Raw genomic sequence first — 27570 nt, 5'->3', positions numbered from 1 at the left:
TGTACTGAAAACCATCATTCAGAAATATAGAGAAGCTGAAACAGAAAAACCTGTATTGAAGCAAACAGCAAAGAACATAAAAATCACTACTCAAATTGAAAAGTCTATAGCCCTATAAAGAAGCTGCATATACTGCTCTTTAAAAGCAAGAGAAATATTTAATTCTTCAGTGGAGTAGAAGTGGAAGCACTATGGAAGACAGTACTCTAGGAGAAATACTGCTAACAATATAATCTGGTGTGATTTACAGCCAGTTATAGGGCAAAATTAATCGACTGCAAGAAATCTTATTTTTATATGACATAAGGACAAACTACAGTTTAACAATAATATGCTAAAAATCCATCCAACCTTTTTAGTTGGGAAAAAAGGTTTGGTTTTGTTCAATGGAGGGACACTACTGAATTTCTACTGATGTTGCTCTCTATTTTTCTCCTGGTTCCTTGAGATATAGATGCATGGTAGCAATTGCAGCTATTTCAGATACTTATTTAGCAAACATGCAAAATGATTATTCATCTTTTTTCAAACACATTTCAGCATTTACAAAACCAAATATAGCCAACTGCTTCTGTAAGGAATTTCCGTCCCTGAAAGGCTTTAGCTAAACGCTTGCACTGTATCAGACTAGTTTAAACCCACAACTTTCTTCAGCTCCTGGTATTGATTTTTCCAGCTTTAACTAACAAAGAGTCCATAAATACTTGTAGTAAAGTATGTGCATAATCTCATGCCACATGCGGTGGTCTTAATATAGCTTTGTAAGTCATATTTAAACTGAAGCAACAAGAAGCCAAAACCCGTCACTGCCAAATTTTTAAATTCACAGACACAATCCTCTTCAGTAAGAGCTACCTAAACATGAGATTCCAAATCCCAGTATGCCTGGTTTATATTTCTCACCTATGCAAAAGACTCTTTACGAAGAAAAGGATAACAGTTGCCACATATATTCAATAAAGAAATGCATTCATACGTAAAATTCACTATTATTCTAACAGAAAAACCTCATGTAACTCAGTAATAACTAGGTAATTAATGCAAAATCTTACCTTTCCCTAAAGTGACAGTTTCCAGCAGTGATCTCTCTTAATGCTTTAATTTTGCAATATAATCTTCATAAATATTTTTCTAGTTCAGGCAGAGATGGGTTAACTGCAAGCAGTCTGGATGCTATCTTGCTTACTTCCTGGAGATCACTGTTTTGCATTGTGAGCCATCACAGCTACCTAGGGAAAATAACAGTCATCTTAACCTTTGGTCACCTGGACAACATTATATATTGCTGCTCTCAGAATAAACAAAAGATTAAGCAAAAACTCCAAGTCTTAAAACATGACCTTAAACATTGTATTTATCTACCAAAAATTCATAATAGGAGCTGTTAAAAGAATTACTGCATACGTTCTTACCAGGAATTTGTGCTTTTTGCTAGAGACATAAAACAAGTGGGAAAATTTTATATGCAAATGCTGTAAATTTTTTAAATGACAACTTGTCTTTACATTGACAATATGTACTAGAACTTTTTTTATTTTTGGTAGATTTCTGGTTAGAAACCACAAGCCACAGCAGAAATTGAATTATGCTGCAATTCCTTAAGCAGCAGTAAACAGTCGTGCCTCCAGAAAACAAAAACACTGAGAGTAGGAATCTACCTTTACTATTCGGATATAACTGCAAGGTCCCTATTAGAACAGGAAACATTATTTTTTAATGCAGTCTAATAACAGCTGCAGGCTCAAAACCAGAAGTTACTCAGCCACAACCATTCTTTGAGACAGGCTATGTACACTTGCACTTACGCTATATGTAAGTGGCACAAAGCTAGTGGCACTGCAACATTTCCTCACCTAAACTGGCTGAAATCTTCTGAGCCCCCCCAAATCCTAACAAAGACGGCTTTCAGACTGCAGGACCAAAAGCCTGGTTCTTATTGTGTATCAGGTTTATGTCTGGGATTCCCTGGTCATGGTACCAAAGGAGCATGAAGTTGTCTCTCATGCCATTCCTCTGAGCAACATGCTCATATGATGCCATCTTAGTGTGTCCTAGGTTTTAATGCTGTTTCAAAAGATAGTGATGGAAAAGAAGCCCAGGGTTTCAAGTAGATCTCAACATACAAAAAGGTTTTGAAGCCAATACTGCCACTAGCACCATGCCTGCATTCAAATCATGTCTGTGTTCAAAACCACTGGCAGCAGAAGTGGGTACTGCACTTTGGAGGGAGAGCACCATTCCATGATGGATAATGCCCAGAGGCCCATAATGCTGGATTATAAAATCCAACTTGAATTTTGTTACCATGAGACAATTTAAATGTTCTCTGTGAGCTCAGGAAATGATGATGCTACACAGACCTGTGACATCAGTTAGACACCTTGTTTGCTAACTTGAGTACAAGATGTAATTGCTCAGGGCATTGTCCAACCAAAGCACTGAATTACCTCCAAGGACAGAGTCACAAATCTGTCTGGACAGCCACAGTGCTGTTAGTGAACAGCATGCATGAATCTGAATACTCCAGACACACATCAGCAAATAGGACACTCTAAGTCCAACATTACTTGACCTGTTTAGGCCCATGAAATGTTTGACAGGCACTTAATTAAAAGATCAATTGAGTTGATATTAGCAAATGATACTCGGTTTTCTGCTATCTCATAAGGTGTTTTTCAACCCTGATTTCTCTCCCCACCTGCCTCTTAACAACAGGGACCACATTCACCACTTCACCATGTATTATTAAAGGCATATATATTTTTGCTTCTCTCTCTTCAGTGCCTTTTTCCCTCTGGATAGCCCTTTGCAGCTGTTTTACATAAAAACACAACGCCAGTTCTATCCACACTTTAAGAAGTGCTACTGTAACTCTGGACAATTCTCTTCTTGCTTGTTTAAGCAAGAGTTCAGGTTTCCTGAACATTAATGCAACTATCAAACTGTGGCATCTGAGTCAAAAGTCACTGAGATAGACAGGGCAGTCACAGCCCAGATCTGATCCTTCACACTTTCTGTAACCATGGGTGTTTTTTTATTATGCCAGACTCCAGATTTTAAAGTTAAGGTCCCCTTTTGTTTTAGATGCTTTTGGGGTTTGGAAAATGAGAAGTGGCAGACAGTAGATCTGAAGGGTTCATGAAACTACTCCAGTTCCTCATCTCATGCCAAGAAGTCCATTCTTGTCTGCAACATGATGTCAGAGATGTACAAGATTTCTGGACCAAAAAATGGGTTATCAAGTTTTAGACTCATCAAAGAAAATCCCAATAACATAGAATATTTCATGTTATCATCATCAATACCATCTAGTGGATTTAGTCTGTCATACATTACATGTGTGCAGTAAGGAGAACTTTAAAAGCAATTGCCTGGTTCTGCATATTCATGTGATAAATTGCACTCTCCAATCTCTGGTAGCCTGAAGTCACTACCCTTTGCTTTCAGGGAGGAGGAGGGTCAGCAGGAGAGTAAGGGAGTGCTTTCCATAACAGACTCTCAGGCAGCACTGTAAATACCGACTTTCATGGACATACTTTAAAGAACAGGAGCAAGCTGAACCAAGCAGTTTCCAGCCAAACATTACAACCATGTGTAGACACATCACCCTTTCAGTTGTGTACAAAAAGGGCAGTCTCCTCTACAACCAAACCCTGAACAAGGATAAAAGTAAGGAACCTGAATTAAAGTCCAGTATGGATATCATTAAATTGTGGAATGCTTCATAATGATTTATTATATGCTATCTAACTTTTTAGCAATCCTCCTTGAGACATTTCTTGGTAAGTATGTTATTTCTACACAGGTATTTACACCCAACCATGACTTTCACACATCAGTGCTTTGTTACATAAGTCTTACAATATGTGCAGTGCAACATGTGTAAGTCACAGAGATCAGTGATACTTCCACCATGCCCAACTTCTGAAAAATCAGGATCTTCGTTTGTATCTCTTTTTAGAAGTAATGAAAAAATTAACAAATGGCCTAAGTAGGTACACATTGTTCTTTTACATGTTACCACTGAACGGGCATGTCTGAAATAATCTTCATAACACAAAATAATATTTAAAAGTATGATAATTATGACATTAAAAACACGAACAATGTACTAACTCCACAGCTGTACAGTACGACATCCCCAAGTAAGGAAGTTTGTTAAAATTGGCCTCCAGAAAACGAGAAAAGCTACTGAATGTAAAAGCTGCAGCACTCCAGCACCCTCTGTTGGCCTACCTGCGGTATGTTACTTTGCGTACTCATTTGAGAACATCATTTGGTTCACAGAACGGTTAGGGTTCCTTAAACTATGACAAAGATTCCTTTATACAACACGAATCAACCACCCCACCCCACAACCCACCTTTACTGAGAGAAACTTGAGATATATACTACAATATAATATCAGAATACTCACTACTGCTGGACCTGTCATGCACTAGCCTGTATTTGCAGATGGTCAGAACTGATCTAATTACAAGGGCAAAATGTTCTTTACTAGCCCTCTCTGTTGTTTAATATTTCTAATAGGTACCAGTAATAAAAGGAATCTCACATGCAGCCAACAGAAACAGCAGCTCTACAGAAAGAACAATCATTTTTATGGAACATCTTTTGCTGTGACAACTGAGAACATCACATAGAGTATCATCCACAAAAGAACGCGCTCAAACCACATCTCATCAAGCACACAGATAAATAAGGTCCAGATGCCAGATACATGGTGATCTAAATATAAACTCTATATACTGCACTCTGGAATATGGCCAGATGGTGTAATTTCCAGAAGCAGAGGCCCTTAGCCCAGCAAGCCCTGCAGCTGCTTTGCAAAGCACTGCAACAGCAGATGTGAAGTTGCAGTGGGGACTGGAGAGGAAGAAGGAGGGGGAAGCAGTTATGGCTGAGCAGGCGTGCTCTCATGGTGTTGAGGGAGATAAGGGTGTTACAGACCGCTTCTGAGAAAAGCCACCCAGGGCTGCCTGGTCCTTTCTGGCCCCTCAGGGGGTGAGAACAGCAGAAAGCAGTCTATGCCCACCTGTGCAGCGGGAGGCAAAGACCTGCTGCCTGGTCATCTTGCAGTCCTTGAACCACTGCTCAGGAAAAGCCACAGGCAAAGGAAAGGCATGACCAAAGTAGGTCCTTACTGAGCTGTCTGCTGCTTCTGCCAGCCAAATGGTGGAGTAACTGACTACTTTATCTACCTAAAGCTAAACCCTAAAGCTGACACTGACCAGAATCCAAAGAACCAACAAAAGAGCTTTTCTTAACTGACCTTAAGTTTAACATCAGGGCAAAATTTAGTCTCAGAAATGTCACCAGCTATTGCAAACCTACTCCTAACACTGTCTCTTAACTTTGCACCTTTAAGCAAGTATAGTTTTGCACCTGCTTAGGTGTTTTTTCCACAGCAACCTGTCTGCTCACCTGAAATTCATACCCACTGCCTCAACAGCCATCCAGGCTCTGCTTTCTTCTCTTCCTTCACTCATGCAGCTTCACAATTCTCTCCTATTTTTTCCGTGTTTATCAACTTTAAGACAGTGCTAATAAAAAATGATAGTCAGATAATAATCTCCATAACATGTTGAAATGCACAAAAGCTTTTGCCAACCAAATCTGTAGTACTATTTGTCAGATCGCATTACAAATCCTATTTCAGGTATTTACACACATGCATCTACTTTGGGTAAGTTATACTTTACTGCTTAACAGGGATGAAGAAATCAGTTTGATTTGGAATGTCACAATCTGAATTGTTACAGTCAAATTTTTATTGCACAGAAGAAGATTGAAACTATCTCATGAAATGTGTGCAGTTCATTTGAGGTCACTCAGTAACCAGTCCAGATGACAGAGGTGGACCCAACTAAATCCACATCCCTAAACCTCAAAATTGAAAAGAAGCCCCAACCCAAAACAAAGCAAACAACCAAAAAAGCAGTCAAGCATTTGCAGTGCATGATATTATCATTTGTTTTCAGGAGTTAGTATTTTGACAGTTATTTTCAGACATTGATATTTGTGCTTTAAACTAGTTCCTGCTGGCAAAGATATTTCTCTTTAGCTGTTTTGTTATTTTTAAGCAAAATTACTGCTTGGTTTTTTCCATGTTTAAAAGGTCTCATTCCAAATAGTAAATGGTAGAAGTTATTTCCTCTAAGTCTTGGATGTTCATTAGATCGCTGTTTATGGCTGCAGTAGCCTGTTCAGTAACAGATCACTTATGCAATGAAGTTCCTCTGCCCAGCAACCCTAAGGGCGGGGTTCAAAACAGCAATTGCACCAGTCACATTTTGCAACTAAAAGTGAGGGAAAAAAGAAAAAAAAGAAATGCAGGAAAGGGGCGTGCAAGGGGAAATACTGCTTTTTTTTTTTTTTTCATGAGAAAAGTAACTTAGTAAGAAAAGACGGTAACAAACAACATAGAAAAATGAATCAAAGGCAGCTAAAATAGTTCCTAAAGTTGTAATTAATTCTGAGATCATAATATGATAGTGATTATTAAGAGAAATTATTCACGCAGAGAACACGTTCATCCCTGCAAAGGATCATGTAAATACTTTGCTATTCTGGCAATAATCTTCCCTTTCCACTGAATACTGAGAATCTTCACTTACAAAAAGTGTCTTGTTAACAAAAGTTACTGGCAAAATAGCTGGATATTTTGAATACTTACAAAGAAAGGTTCAATATTAGTATCTTTATGTTGAGATGTTAAATTGAAAAAAAAAAAAAAGAAAGCAAAAGCAAACATTTAAATTACTTTTAACTGAGTTCCAGCAATAAAATTAACTTTCTTAATTTCATTTATGAAGTTTGTGCTGGTTAAAGGTAGGCACAATGACAAGATAAAATACATTATTTTGGAGATTTTAATTAAATATTCTGTGAAGGAATCAAGGAAACCAGTACTTCAGACACTAGTAAATGAGAAAAAAACCCAACAAAATAACAAAAGCATTTGGGCATGTATCACTCTACTGTTCATATCAGTTATTCCATTTCATGATTTCCCCACCTTCCGCGATTTGAAAGTCTTTCCCTTCCTATGCTTGCCCAGAAACTGATTAACTACATAATGAGAATAAGCTTCACCCAGGAAGTTATCCATTTACATTCATATAGAACCTGTGTTTTTCATTTTTTAAAGCAGAGGAATGTGGAGAGGAGAATCTACCTTGCAGGCAGCAGGGATGCTCTCAGGCAGTCCATGGAGTCCAAGGCCACACCAGAACATCCATGTTCACTTCAGACCTGCTACTGCTGTGCAGCACAATGTTTGGGTGATGCAAGGAGCGAAGCTGTACCAGTTCCTTGCATGTGCCCAACTAACTGCACTTCTCATCTGTTTTGGCCTGGTCAAGCCCCGGCAGTCTGCAGCTCTGAATTGGTATAAACAGCTCAGAAAAGCAGCATGTGGTCTCAAAGACAATCAGTATTAGTTTTCATTTATACTTCAACACTTATCCCAACATACCAGTTTCTTATACAGGAGCCTTTTCTGAGAAGCGTGTTGCTTTACACAGCAAGTAAATGCACAGCTTACTAAACTGAAGAGTCTGAACTGCATCTCTCATGCTCTAAAGCAGACTGATAAACATACCAATGCTGGGAAGGCACTATTCTCTGATTTGTTATCATATAATCCCTAGAGCTCAACTTGGCAGATTGTTTCACACCAAATGGACAGAAAGTCACATGCTTCTTTGACATTTACCTGATTTGAGATAAAATGTTCACCGTACCAACTGACTGTATACCTGCACAACCTGATTACTATTAGCAAAAGCAGTTAGCTAACAAACATCCTGAGGTCCTAAAAATATTTACTTTATCTTCTTTTCTACTAGTAAATTAAGTGATACAAAATAAATATCTCAACTATTAAAAATTAGTGAGTGAAGGCAAGGATCAACTGTGTTTGCAGGCAGGGTGGCAGCACATGGATTACTGCCTCCCACCGCGGTCACCAATAGCTCTATCCTCGCTTTCTGGAGAGCTCTATATTGATTTAAACTTTGAAAATTAATATAAATAAATGCCATCCCATTCTAGTTTTAAGCTCTCGTGTCTCTATTTTATATGAGAACTTTGCAAAACACAACAGTTCTACATAAAACTGCCCATCAGTGTTGAATAACTTATATTTGTCAAGGATATCAGAGTGAAAAAGAAAGAATGAGATGGCATTTTAAAAGGCCCTAACATCTGAGACAGAGGATTAAAAAAAACCAAACCAAACAAACCACAAACAAAAAAAACCCAACCCTCCCTCTACATCACATTAACTTTTGTTGGAAAGACTTGAGCACAGCAAACAAGAGAACTGGTGGGACAGAGAAGGATGTTGGATGAGTGGATCTCATTTTCCAGCATCAGCACTGATTTCCTCCTGCTGAAAATGATCACATAAGTGTGACCTCATTGGGAGTCAAAGTAATAAAGGGAAAGCTCTTAATTGCTTAAAGGGCAAGCAGTTTTCTGTACATGGCTAAAAAGGAAGGTAAATGGTGGTGGGGTATTGCACTTGCCACCAGCAGGACAGTGCCACATTCTCTAAAGAATTCTGTGGCTTGCTGTCATACTGCAAACATCTCTACTGGTGCATCAAGTATTAGTTTGGCAAGAGCGGAGGCTCACTTGAACAAAAATATGGAAACTAATCCTCTTATTAAAAAAAAATCAGATTTTTAATTGAGGCCAAAAATCTGAGGTAGGCTTGTGTGATGTGGCTGGCTGCAACAGTTTTCAGATAGGAAATACTCTTCTATTTTGCTAGTTTTAATTAAGTTTGATCTCTAAACTGGCATTTCATTAAATAGTTTTCCTTTTTCTGATATCTCTCCCCACTCTGTTTTGATTAATCAGATATCCAAGCAACTTCACTGACCCAGACACTGCAACTTTCAATAAATAAACTCTGGATGAAACATTTAAGCAGTCTGTACAAACATCCCAAACAAGATTTAGACCTGAAATTTTCCAGCTTTTCTTGTGAGCATGAGCAGGAAGAACAACTTGAAAGACAGGTATCAAAATCAGTAGAACAGAAATATCTTTTCCAGAGAACTTTTTTCTACCATGATCTGCAAAATTTTTCTCTCCCATCAAGGAGCTTAAGGAAAAAAAAAAACCAAAAAACCCATCCACTGCAAACAGTACCTTTCCTTCATGTTATAAAATCAGCCATCTTTTTAATTAAGTTTAAATTGGCTTTGTCTAATTAATAGGCAAATTCTGTTGTACAGCATTACTCTCTTTGTTTCCCATCTGAAGTAATTATTATTTTAGATAAGAAAATTGAATAATAAATCTAAAAAACAACCAAGGAAAGTCTCCCCTTCACTTAAGTTGACTTAACCATCTGTTACACCCTTATACATAAAGGTCTTCAGACTGAAGACTAACAGAAGTAGCATGTAAGTAACTTTTTTAGCTTGGAATACCCATCAGTTTGCTGCCCACATACTTATTAAAATATTTAGTACCAAAATAAGGACAAAAAAAAGAAATACCAATCCTAACAGAAAACAAAATATTAGAACTCTGAAAGCAAAAGTTTCTGAATATGAGTAATCTGCCAAAAAAACACCCCAAACCAAAATCAAACTCTGGGTGCGCAGACTCGGTAATAATGGTGTTCTGAATAACCTTTAGCAATTGCACTTTCTAGCTGTCATGTATATGACAGTATTAAAAATGAAATAATCATAGAATCATAGAATCATAGAATCGTTAGGGTTGGAAAGGACCTTAAGATCACCTAGTTCCAACCCCCCTGCCATGGGCAGGGACACCTTATGCTAAATCGTATCACCCAAGACCTCGTCCAACCTGGTCTTGAACACTGCCAGGGATGGAGCATTCACAACTTCCTTGGGCAACCCATTCCAGTGCCTCACCACCCTAACAGGAAAGAATTTCCTTCTTATATCCAACCTAAACTTCCCCTGTTTAAGCCTGAACCCGTTACCCCTTGTCCTATCACTACAGTTCCTAATGAAGAGTCCCTCCCCACCATCCCTATAGCCCCCCTTCAGATACTGGAAGGCTGCTATGAGGTCTCCACGCAGCCTTCTCTTCTCCAGGCTGAACAGCCCCAACTTTCTCAGCCTGTCTTCATACGGGAGGTGCTCCAGTCCCCTGAGCATCCTCATGGTCTCCTCTGGACTTGTTCCAACAGTTCCATGCCCTTTTTATGTTGAGGACACCAGAACTGCACACAATACTCCAAGTGAGGTCTCACAAGAGCAGAGTAGAGGGGCAGGATCACCTCCTTCGACCTGCTGGTCACGCTCCTTTTGATGCAGCCCAGGATACGGTTGGCTTTCTGGGCTGTGAGCACACACTGCCGGCCCATGTTCATTTTCTCATCAGCCAACACCCCCAAGTCCTTCTCCACAGGGCTGCTCTGAATCTCTTTTCTGCCCAACCTGTAGCTGTGCCTGGGATTGCTCTGACCCAGGTGTAGGACCTTGCACTTGGCATGGTTAAACTTCATCAGGTTGGCATCAGCCCACCTCACAAGCATGTCAAGGTCCCTCTGGATGGCATTCCTTCCCTCCAGGGTATCAACCGAATCACACAGCTTGGTGTCATCGGCGAACTTGCTGAGGGCGCACTCAATCCCACTGTCCATGTCAGCGACAAAGATGTTAAACAAGACCGGTCTCAACACTGATCCCTGAGGGATGCCACTCATTACTGGTCTCCAGCCGGACATTGAGCCATTGACCACAACTCTTTGTGTGCAGCCATGCAGCCAGCTCTTTATCCACTGAGTGGTCCGTCCATCAAATTGATGTCTCTCCAATTTAGAGCCAAGGATGTCGTATGGGACAGTGTCGAACGCTTTGCACAAGTCCAGGTAGATGACATCAACTGCTCTACCCCTGTCCATCAGTTCCATAGCCCCATCCTAGAAGGCCACCAAATTGGTCAGGCAGGATTTCCCCTTAGTGAAGCCATGCTGGCTGTCAGCAAGCACCTTGTTGATTTTCATGTGCCTCAGCATGCCTTCCAGGAGAATCTGCTCCAAGATTTTGCCAGGCACAGAGGTGAGACTGACTGGTCTGTAATTCCCTGGGTCATCCATTTTCCCCCTTCTTGAAAATGGGGGTTATACTTCCCTTTTTCCAGTCATCGGGAACTTCACCTGACTGCCATGATTTCTCAAATATGATGGCCAGCGGCTTCGCAACTTCATTTGCCAGCTCCTTCAGGACCCGCGGATGGATCTCATCAGGACCCATGGACTTGTGCACGTTCAGATTTTTAAGATGGTCTCGAACCAGATCCTCTCCTACAGTGGGCCCAAGGTCTTCATTCTCACAGTCCCTGTGTCTGCCTTCCAAGACTTGGGTGGTTTGGTCAGAGCCTTTGCCAGTGAAGACCAAGGCAAAGAAGTCATTCAGAACCTCAGCCTTCTCCAAATCCTGTGTAGCCAGTTCTCCTGAGAGCTTCTGGAGGGGGCCTACATTCTCCCTAGTCTGTTTTTTCTTTGCTATGTACCTGTAGAATCCCTTCCTGTTATCTTTAATACCTCTAGCTATGTTTAATTCTAACTGGGCCTTATACTGAAGACTTCCAAATCAGTAAATTTAAAAAAAGACCTTCATTTGCAAAATTTCTTTTAAAGATTACTTCATTTATGAAAAATAAACAATTCAGAAAGCATTTGTAAGGATACCTTTATATTTGCAATCAGTATTGCTTTCTTCAGTTGTACAATAAACCACTGTTAATTATGCTGCCAGCGAACTGCTTCAGAATTAAGCACAGAACAATTTACTCAAAGCAGAGAACACTTTATTCAAAACTTATGCTAACAATACATGATGAACATTTATCTTGACTAAATAACATTTCCTCAAAAGTATTAATAGTGTGCAGAGTTCTTGATGCATTCTTCTCCATCCTGATCAGAGGAAGATCCTGATCTGTTCATCTCTGACACTGAAGCCTCTGACAAATGTCTATCACTCTATTAAAAGAACAGCTGGAAAAACTACGTAATACAGTTTCAAGTTTTGAGAGAAAAACTTGAGAGTATCTGTGCTTTGCAATACTCAGCACTATCTGCTTTTCTGCAAGAAACCACTTATAAAGAATGGAAACAAACATTAACCAATGCATGTAACTTCAATGTTAATGTTCTCCTGTATGCAAATCATAGACAGTCACATATATGGAACTCATTTACTGATGCTTAGCAACCTATATGGGAAACAACGCATAGAAAAAGAAACCTACATTCCATGCTAAGATAACAGAAAACCAGCAAATACCAGGTAGCTGAAACACAGGCTTCACCCTTCACTAATCAATTAAAAAGACGATTACCCCCTTTGCCTTTGTTGGAGATGTGTACAGATAAACAGACAGGCTTTGATGCTGCCATTTTTCCCAAGATGTTACTTCAAAATTTCTTTAAAGCTGATTAAGGAAAATAACTGTTTGTAGTGTTTATGCAACAACACAGCTTTCCTTCGCTGTGATTATAACAAAATTTTAACTGACCAGTACACCTCAAAACCCAGCCTACATCAGCTTCACTCAGCAGAGCTTCTCAACACAGTGTAGTACCAGTCACACGAAGCACACCTTTGCTACCAACACCCCAACCAATATCCAGATGGGAACCTTCACAGTCCTCTAGCTTTCATTTCAAAAGGATGAATAAAAAGGCAAGGACCAGACAACAGCTGCCATTCACTGAAGAATCTCCCATTAATGAGGAGGCCATGATAAAAGATTAAGTGCTTTTCAATTTTGAGGTTAATTACAGTTATCAGCTTTTGATCTGTATCATTTTCACATCTGTTTTAACTGCCCAGCTAGAACCCCCTCTCTCAAAAATGAACATCACAAGTCTTTTCACAATGATACATTTATAAATTTCACATTCCCCAATGACATTTATATCTGAGAACTTTAATGTACTGGAAAACCCTATCACCCTTTTTTGCAACTAATAAAGCTGTTTTCTAATGCCTAATGTTACACCCACTAAAAAATGCAGGAAGAAACACAAGTACTCCAACAACCAACTACATACAGGTCTTTTTGAAGAGGACTCCACAAAGTATTACTATTACATACACATGGACTGTTGCTTCAGACACAACACAAAGCCTCATTCCTGCTTGATACGAACCCACTTGTTAAAGCACTATGCATATAATACAAGTATGAAAAACATACAGGTTTTGAATACAGTTTCTTACACAGAGACCATGGTCGGTCTGTATAAAACCATCAATTTATAAAACACCAATGCAAGCTTTACGTTTGATTCAGTTCTCAGACAGAACAAAAATAAGTCTGAAACCACAATCTTTAAATATGTCTATCTATGGAAACAGGAATATTTAGGCATACTACAAACCAGCTGACAAAAATGCTGATTGCTTTTATATGTATCTAGCACCCCTATGATCCTATAGCCCTGCTATGCTTAAGAAAGATAACCCCTTTCCTTTTCCTCTCAGCTTGCACGTCTTGACCCATTTATAATCATTAGTGGCTGATTGCCTACTTTGATGCAGAAAAATACACAGGAAGCCTGTTCAGCTTTATAAGTTAATGAAGGAAATCAAGTGCCTCATCATGTAATACAGATCTGAACTTTTTGTTATGCACTGTATACTGCTCCCTACTTACCCTAGGCAGTAAATTAACTACAACTGATCCTGATGCTGATATTTGCCATCCTACTTTACAGCATCTCTCAATTCCAACCCTTGATATTTGCCATCACTATTTCACAGTAACTATTGAATTGGTTTTGATTTGTTCTGATTCGGCCTTTTTAAAGTTCTAATATAGTCATAACTTGGTTATAATTTAACTTACCCTAGAGAACATGAAGACACGTTTGCTTTAATGGGGCATTTATACAAGATGGTTTGCACACTTAAAGCATTAAAAGAGTGTTTGTTTGTTTGTTTGTTTTTCACAATAATTAAGCCCACAGTATTTATACAGAGATTACTTCATATCAGTCTTTTTTCCCCCTAAATAATTTTATTCAGCTTGTAAGCAGAAAAAACAATACAGCAACCTCAGGATTGTTGTATGCAAGCCAACCGCATCTATTTAATTTATTTTAATGGGGCTAATTAACAATGAAAAATAGCTCTTGCTACTGGGATTGCTAAAAAGGAATTTATGACAAGTAAAGTTTGCCACAGGGCAGCTGGACTGTATTTATAACTATTCTGTATGGTCACTGATTTCCATTATTCATTTATAAAAATGACACATTTATTAAGCAAAACTATAAAGGCATAATGCCTGCAGTTCTTTGCTGCAGCAAATCTACAATGTTTATCCCAGAAAATAGCTTTCCACACTTTACTCAGAGATACCTTTGCAACAACAGTCAGATTTTTACCCGTTTTGAAAAAGCCTGCCTTTAAGCTTATCAGGACGCTTGTAAGTATTATTCCTTAATTCCAGATGCCCTAGGACATTTAGGATTGCTTGTTTGTTCTTGCACACAAAAGCCATGGGTACTTTGCTTAAAAGTTTATGCAAAAAACCTGTCTCAGTCTATGCTAATGTTATCCTCTGAGGTTTTTTTAAAATAAAAATCATGCATGAATATCAAAGAGCACACTGTAAATGATTGTTTCTAATCTTAGACATGTATCAATTATTCACTAGCTTGTTCTTCTTGTGTTTTATCATATAGACTTCACCATGGCAACACTATTCTTCACTTCCTAGCCTTAATCAGTGAATCTGTAAACTAATATTAGATTTGCTGTTGGATTACTTGATATTCTATCTATTACACCATGAACATGCACGCCTCTCTTTTTACAGCATGAACCATAGACAGTTTCCACCAGATCAATAAACTTTCACTTGCTTAGCAATATTGAGATGGTAACTTTTCTAAGAATTAGCTAGTTCCTCTTTTACTGCTAAGTATAAATATATAGCTTTGAATTACCGCCAGCAAAATTAGAATGGAATTTAATGTCTGAATGCAATACCTGTCTTATACAACTGGGAAATGGTCCACTTTCCAAACCCCATAAATTTTAAAATTACTATTAAGCTTTAGAACTAAATCACTTAATTCATTAAATACAAATATTAACAAGTATCTTAATTAAAAAATGTCTTTATATCTGATAGTCTTCTTGATACTATGCAATTTACAGAATATACAATTTATATTTCAAAGTTTTCTTTCCCCTTGTTTTCCAGCACTGTTAAACCGTTTTTCATCTTCCTACAATAAATGCATTTTTTCTACAGAAAAAGACCCAAGTCTTTGTCCTTTACAGTGAGTTTCTTCTTTCAGATTTCTCTCTTGTGTTTAATTCATTTTTTCTTCACCCCTTTTTCCTGTGTTTCTCCAAAACTCTTGATCCCATTAATTCTTGCCTTCCTTTTGCTGTTCCAACACACAGTATTTCCTTTCCCCTCTGGTTTGTGAGAATTGTCTATGTATCTCATTCATCGAAAAGTGTAACACGTGTGGTATCTCTGCTGCGGTCTCCAGGGAGCATTGGTTCAAGTTGCGCTTTTGATCATATCATTATTATCCTGGCAGCAATTTCTTAATATGTAAAAATCTGACTATAGTATTACTAGCAATATACACAGAGAGCTCATGGTTCTTCCCAGTAAGTACTTAATATTGTTCTCTCATTGTTCTTTGTTAAAATTATCTACTCTGTGATACTTCCCTTAAACTTTAACTATCATCTTCACCAGAGTTAAAATGAAAACCAAGGCAGAAATCCCTTTTCTGAAGGAGCTATCATACCACAAAACATTTCAGTCTTGCAGTAGGATGGATGTTACCTAGAGAGAAACATTGTTAGTGGTTTATGCTTGACTGTCCACTGTCCTTCATAGATCTACAAGCCTTGGTGAGTTCCTTTCAGGTCTGGTATAATTATAAGTGGATTCTTCCTGCCTCTTGAAAGATGAAATTATCAGCCTGGTACTGAGCAGATGTCAGTCACCTTGTGACAGAGCTGAGGAGATCACAGCGGTTTCCTTGTGCTGCTATTTCCTCCAAAGTGAAGGAAGAAGGAGCCATCTTCTTCCCACCCAACTCGATACACATAAAGATAATAGGGCAAACTGTAAAGCAAGTTGGATCAGAAGTTTATTAATATTTTCACAGCCTGACAGTTGTCAACGAATATTCCAAGAACACAAGAGAAGAAAGCGCAGCTGACTGAAGCAACCTCCTCCAGACAGAGATGATACTAAACATTCAGCATCAAGGCCCTGTGCACTACCTCTTCACCCCTTCCTCAGGGTTTAGCTGGCTGTGCTTAAGGCTGGCTCCGCTACAGTTCTGCCAGAGAGCTGTGAGACAAGTTGTGCGGGAAAGAGCTATGAAATGCCTTGTTCAGGGTTTCCCTCTTTTGTTTGGGAGCTACACTGATGCTCAGTCTTGCCCTTGGTCGGCGCCATGGAGCCATGCTCCCGCTATGCCTGTACCGGGCCACAGGCCCTCACCAGCTGACTTGTCCTTGGACTTGCTTCATGACTACAGACCTGTCTGGCAAATGTGGCTGTTAGCTGTCCCTGGATACTGTCACCACACTGCTCCACTCTTCCTGTTCAGGTTGTATGTCACCCTGTGCTGCCTGAAGTCTCCCTTGCAGAGCACCTGCTGCTCCCTGACAACCAGGCTCTAACACAGGAAAACATTAAGCTCCCAGTAAGAGATGATGTTAATGTCCTGCCTAAAACCAATGCAGCCTCAAATAACACAGAAAAGTGCATGTAGCTGCAGTTTTCAAAATACCTTTTCCCACCCATCAGTGACAAGGTCACCACACCTCCATAGTGTATTTTGTCAGCCCCAGGGATGCACACACAATACACACAGCTAACCATAATTCTCCACACTACCAGCCTTCGGTACATCTGCACTTCTCTCGGACAGCAGAAGCTGTGCCACCAGCAGCAGAGGGCACTAGGATTACACTTAGAATTCAGCTCACTGGAACCCACTGCAACTCCTTCTTCAGCTTCTTTGCTCCTGCTCAGACTCTGGCTAAGTCACTAATTTTCAGTGGTCTCCTCAGAACTCGCGGAGGAGCATATTATCTGCATTAACATGCTAGACAGCACATACACCAAATGACCTCAGGAGCCAACTCTTACACCTCATGTATAAGCCACGCAATTTGTGCTATGCAGAAACATAGCTTACAATCCCAGTGAAGTGTAGTACTCTTAGATTGCAGTACAATTTGAAATTATTTCAGCAAGGACAAAAAAACCAAACCTATGGTCCTTTGTTGTGACTACGATGGTTTGAAGAGATGGTCTCAGAGCAAACCAAGCTCACCTTGCAAACATTGCACACAGGTAACCATGGAACAGGGGGGTACTGCAGCCTGTTCTAGAAGCTCCTACATGAACCCCAACACCTTGCAGCTGTTGCAGTGTTCATCAGAGAGGCTTCAAAAGTAGTATCAGAGGAGAAAAAGCATCATATACTAACATGAGAATGTCTCCCATGACATGTCTGTAGAAACACCACTGGAAGTTTATCAATAGAACTAAACTAGCACTTGGGTGCATGCTGTCCTCTTTACATGAACAAGATGGGCAGCACACACGTTCAGATCTGTTCTTGACATTTGATACCAATGGATACTACACAGAGGGGAAAGGGTTTTTTTTCATCTCTGGGACCCTCTGGACTTGCTGGAGAAGGACACTGACCTGTTGGAGCAAGTCCAGAGGAGGGCCACAAAAATTATCAGAAGACAGAGATCCTCTCCTATGAAGACAGGCTGAGAGCTGGGCTTGTTCAACTTAGAGAAGGCTCTGCGAAGACCTTAGAGCAGCCTTCCAATACCTAAAGAGGGCCTACAAGAAAGCTGGAGAGGGACTTTTTACAAGGGAATGTAGTGACAGGACAAGGGGTTATGGTTTTAAACAGAAAGAGGGCAGATTCAGATTAGAAACTAGGAAGAAATTCTTTACTGTGAGGGTGGTGAGACACTGGAACAGGTTGCCCAGAGAAGGTTTAGATGCCTCATTCCTGAAGGTCAGTGCCCTAGCCCCTGAAGACCAGGTTGGATGGGGCTTTGAGGAACCAGGTCTAGTGGAAGGTATCCCTGCCCACGGCAGGGCATGAGAATGAGATGATCTTTAAGGTCCCTTCCAACCCAAACCTGTCTATGATTCTATGATTCTTCCTCAGACTTCAGTCACTTTCCTAAATACAAGCTATGAACAACTTCGCAAATAGGACATGACCAAAATACATCTTGCATTAATTGACTTTTTATGGCATAAAATTAAGACAATAAGATTTCAAAGCTTGAGCTTGCAATTGTCTAGATTCCCATTCTAACTTTGATCCAAAAGGAGAACAGTATAAACCTACCTACACAAATTATACTTCCTAATTAAATTATAATGGTAATTATTCAAGCAAATAAGCAGGAATTTTTTATTAAAGCATAACCACAGGAACTGATAATACTAATAAATTTCTGCTGGAAATACTGAAAACTATCAGCATCCTAAAAATGAGATCTTACTTTTAAGCCTTGTCATAAAACTTAAATTAGGTTAATTAAAAATGCGGAAAATACTTCTTTAGAGAATAAAATGTTTATTTAAAATAACAGCACATAAAATAAGCTGCTACTTGAAATTTTTTCCATGAACAGACTTGAGCATTTTGAAATTCTTATGTAAAAAATGTTATGTTTGTTAACTTTCACCACCAGCTAAGTCTCAACGATCTCTTTGCTTAAGCGGTCAAACTCTTATGATGAAACAAGACTATGCTGGAAAGGGTTATTTTCCTGTCTAATGCATTTTTCCATCTGACCAGCAACAAAATCCATAGGGCTTTCTGAATCCTATGTAGCATGATAAAGACTCACTATTGGCATTCTTCTGTTGAAACTGCAGTGCAATATTTCATAGCTGATACTCAAAAAGTGTGAGGTCAAATAAAGCAAGCAACAGTGGATTTATTTTCCATCTTTATAAGAAAAGTTTAGATTAACAATGCACCCACCTTTCTGTCACACCACAATCTGCCCTATGTACATTAAACATACAAACAGGTTTTGAGTTTTTTACATTGAAAACCAAAAAGAAAAGGCCAGACGGTTTCTGGCTGCAGTACCTTCTGGTTCTGACTGCTAAGATTAAATGGAAGTTAAATCAATATAAAATAGTTCAAACAAAAATAGTAATGCTATCTATTCAAAGACAGATATGTCTACACTCCAAATTTTAAGGTGTTTTTAAGCTAAAAGATTACCTGTAATGGTAGACTGAATCCAGCCCAAATTACTACTAAAGCTTAATGTGCTCAGTGATGTTGAGTGTGATTGCTCCATCCGTCAGCAATGAGGACACAAATTCACAAGAAAGACAGTATAGCAGCCTGTATCTTAAAAGTTAATTTAATGATGTTCCTAGTCTCATTAAAAGCATCTAATGCCATAAAATTTCTGATGTTAATAGTTTTTTCCTCATGATATTTCTGAGGACTTATTTCAGAAATTAATAGGCCTTTGTAGCTCTGAGATGCGGAGACACACTTACAGCATCTCATATGGTAGTCAAGGCTTAATTTCATTGCCCACAAACAAGCATCTTGTGCTGCTTGAGATGCTGCAGCAAAACCTGGTCCCCAGGTGTCAGCTGAGGTAGATATAGGTTTCACATGGGTGAAACTACAGTTACCCATTACATGATCCTGCCTGGGACAGAAAGCCTACTTAAGACCGTCCTCACAAATACTGATGGAATTTGGACATGCTTCAGGAAACACCAATAGTTTTAAAGCATCTAAGCTGGTAAATAGAGAGGCAGAGAGAGAAAAAAAAAAGATAAATTTGACCAGCTCAGTCTTAGATTATTTAGTTCTATTTTGTGTAAAAATCAAGGGAACTCCCTGCAGAATTGCATTATACAATATCGCACACCAGTTAGTCACCAGAGTGCCCATGATTATCAACTTTAGTTTCTGGGTTTAAATGACATCCCCAGAGGTAAAAGAATAAAAGTATTTAGTACAAAGATACCAGAGCCTTTTCAGTTACAGAATGGAGATTATAAACCAGTAACATGAAGCACAGGAAGTCCCCAAATCTACTTTTAACTTCCACATATTTAATTACAGCTCTCTAATTGAGAGCCATGTAAACTAAGTTGGTCAGTTTATTTAAAGCAAGCACACTGAAAACATGAAGTGATTCAAGTTATGGCATAACAGAAAACACAGACTGAAATAGGTCCATCTATCAGTAATACCCAAGCTCTTTTGTCAGTTCGTGTGCTATCTACATACAACTTACTGCACTAGGAAAGTTCATTAAGTATATCAAAGACAACAGGCTGAATATCAGATTGTGCAAAAAACTAATTAGCTCCAAAGTTTTGTAGGCAATAGTGCACAGACTCTTCCAATATAATGACAGACTGAGTATCACTTCCTATAAGAAAGAGAATGTAATTCAGTAAAAGACTACAGCAAGAAGTCTTGATGGGCAAACACAGATTCAGTCCAACTGCCTACGACAGTGGTTTAGCAGGCAAAACCATAGCTACTGTATTGGAGGAAAAGTGGCTTTAGCATCACTGCTCTTCTGCCTTTGGGACAGCCCACCAGCGTTCAGTGACATGCTTTTGATTTGATACTGAGCAGGTCTAGAGACTGGAAAGCCACCAGCAGTGCTGATAATTCTGATGGTAACACACAGGGACACACCAGTCACTTCCACCCTACTGCTGTTGATGCTAGACCTCTGATGCTTAGAAGCAACTCCCTACTTCAACAGGAATCACAGGAATCACTGAACAGTGACCAACTTGCATTGTTAACCTTTTTTATTCCTGACAAATGCAATAATAATTAAGCCACAAAGTAAAATTGGATCCCTCACAAATACTCATACGTATTCTTAAGAATACTTCAAAACGGCATATATTGATACAATTGTCTGAATCAACACAACTTTTAAACACAACATCTGCATTTGCTACTGGCAGAAAACAGTATTCATGTGTTATCATGGCCAGAGTCACAACAGCAAGAAACTCTAAGAGGTGATGGTGGTGCCTCCTCAGAGAGAGATCTCAGGTACATCCCAAAATGAAGCCAGTAATTTTTCTAGCAAGGCAGTGGCTCCAGCACCAATACCTGCTCTGTACTACAGTATGATGTATGATGTCTGGAATTATGCAGATCCCTCCAGCACAAAACAGGCACAGTTCTGCACTCCCCTCAATTCAGTCATTACTTCCTATGGGCACATGAGAGAGGCTACTGAAAGGTTCTGCTAAATGAAGGTTTGTAAGAAAACATTGAAGCATGCCTCCAAGGGAGTGATGTGGGTTCATCACCCCTCTCTGTCAACAGCATCCCACAGCACAGAAGCTGAACACTTCATGTGCCCCCACCCTCAAAAATTTAACTCTAAGCTTAATTAATCATAGAGTTCCCACTGAAAGGAACATGGGAACTATCAAAATAGCTCATACAAGTGCTTCATCTAATCCAGCATGCTGTCTGTTTATTAGCCTGCAGCAGATGGTTTGACAGAAGGTGCAAGAAATTCGTCAGTGGACGACTCTAGAAAGGGAAGTGTCTTTTTAGTTGTTCCATCTAATTTTCTTATGTTTTGAAGCACAGGGATTTAAAGCAGCAAGGACTTCAAAAATACTGAAATAATTCATATAGTGCATGCATCTATTAAAGTATCTAATCTTTTGTTGCAGAAATATCAGCATCTTCTCACTGCTCAGATATTTTTTCTGTTAATTACATAAGCTAACAATACACCATCTAAAAAGAACTCTTTGCCTATTTGAGTTTTTTTGACTTTATTACACAGCCTTCACTCTTCTGTCAAAAAGGGTAGACAGAACACACAGTTCCCTTTCCTCATGAAGACTAGTATTCTGCATATAGTCCTAAGTGGAAAAAGTTGAAAAGTGCCAATCTTCTCAATCTTGCTTTATATGGAAGGCTTTCCAAAGCCTATTTATCATTGTTGCCAGTCTCCAGCTTCTATTTCTGCTCTCTTTCTGGACAGCAAATGGCTGTACGTAAACAGAGATACTCATGTCTTTGCTGACAACTAATTCATACAATAGGGTGAGGAAAAAACTTCAGGGCCTATATTATCTATTATGCCATCAACACAGAGAAATATTTACTTTGATGTCTCAATGGTGTATATGGATTTTATTACTTTTATTGAAGAAGATCTTAACATATGTCAACACTGAATTTCACACGACACAAATTTATTCAGAATCTTCTGTAATTTACTGTAGGCAAAGTAATCTGCAAGCATGGTGTGTTAACCATCCAGCATGGTGTCACAGTACTCTATCACAGGCAGCAGTTTAAGTACTACCTTTTTCACTGTTTTTCACAGTTTTTATGAGAAAGAAAATGCTTAAATATAATTTAACCTACTATAACCGCTACTGTAATATTTCCACAGCTAATTGTATTTGTTTATATACAAACTGTATATCAAGAACTACCTGCCACAGCAATGCTTGAATATGGTTTATATGGCATATTAAGGATATGTCTATTCTTCCCCATTTTCCAGTGGAAAAAAAAACCAAAACACAAACCACCTATGCAATACATTTAAATCTTTGAAAACGACAGAAAAACAGCTCAGCCATTTCCTCCTTTCCTTCATCTTTTAATGGTAGCAGAAATGAGAAACAGAGTCATAACATTACAAATTGCTTCAGACATCATTTGAATACTGCTGTTTCTCAGATGGATTCAGGGACCTAAGTACCATCAGACTTCCATCACTCACAAAAATTCTAGAGTCTTGGAGGCAGCCCGTGGATCCTCCCAATGGATGGGGAACATCATCAGACCGCTCAAAGAATGGAGATTCATTTGTGAATAGCACAACCTTACATACTGATATCATATACCTCAAAGCTAGGTATTAGCACGTGAATTAGGAAAAAAACCTAAACAAAACAACAAACCCCACAGCAATGCTTACAAGGCAGAAGTAGTGATAGGAAGAAGTCAGCACAGGAATTACTTTTACAATTTTTACAATTAAAAAAGGCCGCTACAGCAACCTTTCCTTCCCAGCATGTCTTTCCCTCCACTAATAATTTTGACCATAGCAACTAAGGGAATCTTAGTATTTTCCATTTTTTTAATTAACGCACTTTTAAAAAACAAACCAAACACACACACACAAAAAATCAAACCAGAAACCCAAACTCTTTACATATGTTTATAAATTTAAATTGTAAATTCTCTCAAAAATTCAGTGGAAAGCGGGAAAAAGCCAGTGGCATCATATTAAATATGTGTACTTACACAGAACTTTGCACACTGTTCAATCTGTCAGAGGTAACATGTTCTTGACTGTTCCTCTTGGCCTCATATTTGTGAAAACTGCATTAGCACTGCAGCAGAAACCAAATGCAGACTTCAGATGGAACAGTTATGCTTCCCTTTTTATGTGTGACCATTAAAAAGAAAAAGAAAAAAAGAGAGTGAAAGAAGAAGAGGAAAAGAACCTCCCCAAACTACAGCTTTTGGTCTCTGAAGTTGTATTTTATTAAAATACAAAAATAGGAAACTTAAGCAATGTAATTGTGCACAAGAAGAGCCCGAGCTGGTTTGTTGCCAGTTTATACTATTTAAAAAGCTTAAAACCAAATCTAACCCATAACTATGTCAATGCAGGAACTGTTCTTTCCTCTGAACGTCATTTCCAACCCTCCGATCTCCAGCTGCTTCCCAGGGAGAAAAATACCCACACAGTCTCTTCCAAGGTCGTATACATCATTTAGAACTTCTTCTAAATACCACTGCCAAACTGGTACTTGTATAAGCTTGTGCAGCTTTAGCTCCCTAAAAACCAACATTTTATTTCCCCATTACTCTGAGCCATGTCTACACTGGAAAAGAAAAGGATGGACAAGACATGAGCTCGAGCACCAAACACTAACTGTCATACTGCTCAGTAGTCTTTTCCTCTGTGATAGAGCTGTTCCAGACTGAGGTCAGCTTAGCATCATCTCCAGGTCCTGTACTGTAGTGGTACAGAAGTAGTCACTGAAGACTGACTTCCTGGAGCCAGACCCATGCTTCTCCATCTCCCAGCATTTACCTCCACTGCAGCTTCTGGCTCTCTCCCATCTCCTCTTTGTTACACTTCAGAAGCTGCTCCAGCTGGATCATATCTTCCTTGAGGGTCATTACCATTCCCTTTTCCTTTCAGAAACATTCAATCTGACCCAAAAAACAGCAGGCAGGGCTAAATATATAGGTAGCTGTTCTCTCTTCCTTTTACAATAGCAGTGGTTCTTATCTAGTATACAAGACACTGTCTGTGTAAAAAAAGAGGAAACAAATTATACATGTTTAACTTCCGAGATCACATTAGTAAGCATCTTATGAACTGCAAGAACAACATAAACCAAATATTTTTATTCTGAAGTGTACCTGCTAGTATTCTCATGAGACTACTGTAAATAGCCATAGCCCATTTGCTTGCCATGGTTAGACTGGGCAAGAAATAATACTGCACAGTTTATACAGTAAGGCTAAACTCCTGAGAACATACAATATGTCTATTACCAACAGCATACTTCTGAGTACTCTAAGGTTTAATCGTGATTCATTATTATTGACAGAAAACAGTTTTCTATTCTTCTTTCTGCAATTAAAAGAAACAGGATATTGATTTCCATTTGTTATAGGACAGTTTCCTATTCACATGGTATGGATTACTTTCAAGATGACTTCTGTAAGAAGACTTCCAGACAAATGACCCTGCGACAGGCCAAAACTGAAATAACATATAAAAAACATCCCTACTTAAACTGAGTCAAGCATTGCGTTTGAGTATGTGACCCCACAAGTATTTTTAATAGGAGGAGCAGGAGCTTTATGGTTGCAGTATATATTAAAGCTATTCTTTCAAACAGGTGCCCCAATCCCACTTGTGACTCTGCACTCCTTGTACAAACCCTTGCTAAGACATTCATGATATTAAACCCTAAGATACACACTCACAGAGATGTCTTGCCTGAATAAATTGTAGCTAATACTGCTTTCAAATTATCCATTAAAACTTTAAATTTATGAAAAATAAGTACATTTTGAAATGTGGGTCTGATATTTCATTTAAAAAAGCAAACAAAAACCCTAACAGTATTTTTATGAGCCTCCTGTTGACACTAGGCAGTCCAAGAAATAGTATCTGGTTTCAGAACATGTTTTAAACTTCTTATATGCACACGATTTTCTTTTTTTGAGATGCATCCCTGTAAGCAGAGCATCAGAATCCCAACTGCTGCAGAATAATTAAAATACAGATTTCAGGTCTGCTTTGCTAAAGCTAAGAAGCTTATGTGATCACAAGGTCTGTGAACATCTCTCCTTTCCCCTACCAACAGTTTTCAACCACTTGGCAGATATTACTGATTTTTGACAGGATAGCGACCTCAAAGGTAGTTAAATTGCTGCATGCTTTAGGGAAACAGATGGCCAAATGAAGAACAAGTTTCTGACAAACGGCTCCATTAAACACCCTGAATGAGATAAAGGCTGGAGTATGGATTCACATTATAATGCACATTAGCAGAGCACATACAGAGAGAAACTATACCATGCCTTCAATGTACTAAAACCACTGATCATAATAATGAGATAAAGCGTAAGATAAAAATTTGTAAAAAAATGAGCTTTACCAGCATCAGACTTCACAGGACAGGCTTGCTGTAAATGATGATCACATTCAATCAGGAGACAGAAGCAATACGCAAATATAATATGAAAGATGCAGATGGTGCTATTTTGTTTTTAAATCTCCTGACAAAGATTATCTAATAGAACTTTGGATAGCTAAAACATCTCGGAATATGCATTGCTAAAAATACCTCAAATGAGCATGGCATACAAGTTTCTATGTATATAAAATGTAGAATTTTAAGGTACTGAAAATGTTTATTTAATAATAACAAAGCTGAAAGTGTATCAATAGACTAACCAGGATCCATTAAACAATTACAGAACAAATTATGATTAAGATAATGCATACAGCTTTCCTTCTAACTCATTTCAAAACTTACCAAAACACACAGGGGGGGAAGGAAACAAACAAAAAAAACAAACCAAAACCCCATAATATTGATGAATTCTGTGTAAAAATGTTTGTTAAACAGCAGTGTATGGAATTATGCACTGAAGAAGAGTCTACACTGCTATAGTACAATAAAAACAATTGTATGTTACCTCTTGTCTGTCATTTCACCCTCACTGCCAACAGTAACTGCAGGATCATTCATGGTATTTCATCACATGCACAGAGGTTAAAGTCACGCTTTTGCCCAACAGCAGTAAAGTTGCCACTCTCAACAAGTAATCCTGCTTGTACCATTAGAGAAAACCAGCTTGCTTTCTGGATGCATCAGTTTGTATTTTCTTTATAATAAGTACAAAAGTACATAATTTTTTTTTCCAAAGAACAATAGCATATATTCAAATTTTGTTTTGCTTTTGCACAGAATTATATTTTTAGTAAGGACATCTGAAAGAAAATATTAAGTAATAAAAATAATGTAGAAACTGATTTCATCTTTTAGAAAAATAAACTCCACTGTATTGCTTTTATACAGCTTGTCAGGTACACATATGATGATTACACTGAAAGTCCTGCAGTGAATGAATATAGGTGTTCTGATGCCAAATAAAGCCTTCCACAAGCTGAGATAGATTCTTTTTCAGTGATCTATTGTGCAAAGAGCCTATCTTCGAAAAACAACTCCTACCTAAATAAAAATTCTACCTAAATCCGTGGCAGTGTTCAAGGCCAGGCTGGACAGAGCCTTGGGCAACACGGTCTTGTGTGAGGTGTCCCTCCCCACGGCAGTGGGTTTGGAACTAGATGGTCTTAAGGTCCTTTCCAACCCTAACTATTCTATGATTCTATAAGACAGCAATATCCTATAGCACTGCTAAATGTCTTGCCTTCCCTCCCATGCATAGTATACAGAAAAGTTCCAGTCTCACTCCAGAGATGTGCTTTGGCATGAAATCCTACTCCGGGTTTGTACACCCTGTCACGGCCTGATCTGGGGGGCCTTGCAATTTCTGCTCCAAGACAAACCACGTACTATGATGCAAAGAATCAAATAAATCCACATCCTAACAATCACTCATTTACAATGATGACTGACACTTGTATTAAATTCCTTTCAAAGTACTCTAATTATCTGTGCTCTTACATAACTGCAATAAAAACAAAATGCTCTACCATGAAGCATGGGCTAATAATTTATAGGCATCAGTAACCTTATTTGTATTATTACATTCTTTCTCACTCATTTAAAAATATGACGAGGCACTTCAGAGAATCTGGAGGAGAAGGGGAGTGTTAAGTACAAATGTTCAAGAATTGAGTCTTAAATATGAGAGTAAATGTGTACTACGTTTTCACCACTATGCTTTAGACATTTGCCTAAAATATCTAAGGAGATTTCTTGGCTGACATGGAGAGTATAATAGAAAGTCGATAAAAGCCATGATTTTTACTAAGG

General features: G+C 38.6%; 1 protein-coding gene across 3 annotated transcripts in view; it reads right to left on the bottom strand.

Annotated features, from left to right (window-relative positions):
* The window catches only part of FRY (FRY microtubule binding protein), a 230182-nt gene that overhangs the window by 197372 nt on the left and 5240 nt on the right, over positions 1-27570 (bottom strand). For all 3 annotated transcript variants that reach the window (XM_057410413.1, XM_057410416.1, XM_057410415.1), the window contains exon 2: positions 1053-1229. The gene's annotated coding sequence lies outside the window, so the exon portion shown is untranslated. The remainder of the gene's footprint in view (positions 1-1052; positions 1230-27570) is intronic.

Source organism: Pezoporus wallicus, unplaced genomic scaffold (genome assembly GCF_028554395.1).
Source record: "Pezoporus wallicus isolate ANWC-B61680 ecotype Strahan unplaced genomic scaffold, APGP_CSIRO_Pwel_v1 contig_1876, whole genome shotgun sequence".
Lineage (NCBI taxonomy): Eukaryota > Metazoa > Chordata > Aves > Psittaciformes > Psittacidae > Pezoporus > Pezoporus wallicus.
This window is presented reverse-complemented; position numbering and strand designations above follow the sequence as displayed.